We start from the raw sequence: 1,541 nt of genomic DNA on the forward strand, positions 1-1,541 counted from the left end.
ACATACCCAGAATTTTTACCAGGCCAAAGTCTATTTTAAGCAAGTTTTTCTTTTGTGACACAAATTAGTTTTTAATGTTTGTTTTATGAAACTCAGTGTTTGCAGAGCTTGTCAAGAAATGGGTCGATAGTTTTGAGGAAAATGGAGGGGGAGAGTGTTGAGAGTGGGTGCTAAGGAGGGTCACAATTAAGGGAGAATGCATAACCAGTAGAGGGGAGATAAAACAGTCATCAATACCATTGGAAAGTTATCATCATCAAGTGTTTGTGCAATTGATTGGTAGACACATGGACTGATACACAGAAATCTAGGCAAAGAGGCAGGATGCCAGTTCTTTCCATCTTGTCAAAGCAGCAGGAGTCCCTGGAGAAGATGGGGCTTTTGGAACGATGGGTGGGAAGAATGCTGGCTAAGCAACAGAGTAAGGGAGCTGATTTTACCTCCATGGGGGCTGCTATTGTTCTTTTGTCCTACCTATTTCAATTGAATTTTCTAAACCTTGTTCTGATTCAACCATTACAGGCCAGGGATAAGTTTTAGCAGAGTTATGCTTAATTCTAGTTGGGCATTTTTTAACTCCAGCCATCCAATTGTTATAAACCTCTGACCTTGACTTGCCTGAGTAGCAGCTGTGCTCTACATAATCAGAGAAACTTCTGTAGTCACAAACTATAGAAATGATCCCTGAAAGTATCGTCTTGAGTAGCAGCTGTGGACTTCTCCATTGGAGGGGTTTCTTTAAATGCATGCCTAACTGGTACTCCATATTTGAGGTGTAAAAATACAGTACTACTGTCATCCTTCCTCTCTTTCTTCCCCTAACACACAATTTTACTCTAAAATGCATTTCACATTCTTTTTATGATTTACATTCCTATCATCACCACCATGATCTTTTTTCAGGACCAAATTACATCATAACTAATGTACTACCATGGCTGTGTTATTGTTGTTCTGCTGGCACTCACTTTCTGTCCCTGTCTGATGCTAGAATAGCCTCCCATATTTGGCTTGGTTTAATAAATGTTGACTAAATGCTTCTTAACATGTGCACAAGACCTGTCACTTACAGGCTGTCACAAATGTGTTCTGGATGACACTGAACTGAACTGCTTTGAAGATATAAATAGTCATTTTTTAGGATGATAAATATGAAGTAATAAAGCTGAGTTAACTGAACAAGGGAAGTAGATGATTTGAATAAGACGATGGAGAAGAACTTTCTAAGCAATAGGAGATTGTGACCCACGTGCAGCAGGGGAATCCAGGAGTCGGTGCCAACAGTGATACACTCGCAGTCAGGTGCTATTCTGCATTCTCTACTTACAGGAGCTTGGACAAGTCCCTGACCACCTCTTAACATGTTTTCTCAACTGTAAGTAAGGTGAGGATTAATAGTCAGATCATCACCACATTGCCTCCTGGGGAGAAGTTGTTTGAATATGCTATTGATTTTTGGTCATTTTCCAGCTCTGCTCAAGGGCTTAAAAGTTGGGGTGATGATTGATGACTTAATTCTGAAATAAACACTTTTATAACTT

The 1,541-nt window shown here is 39.8% G+C and overlaps 1 pseudogene; it reads right to left on the reverse strand.

Moving 5' to 3' along the window:
• Window positions 1–612: 612 nt before the first annotated feature.
• On the reverse strand, window positions 613–700 carry LOC121168947 (annotated as a pseudogene).
• Between the last annotated feature and the right edge of the window lie 841 nt (window positions 701–1,541).

This window comes from Ochotona curzoniae, unplaced genomic scaffold (genome assembly GCF_017591425.1).
Source record: "Ochotona curzoniae isolate NIBS_2020 unplaced genomic scaffold, NIBS_Ocur_1.0 scaffold_1037, whole genome shotgun sequence".
Classification (NCBI taxonomy): Eukaryota; Metazoa; Chordata; class Mammalia; order Lagomorpha; family Ochotonidae; genus Ochotona; species Ochotona curzoniae.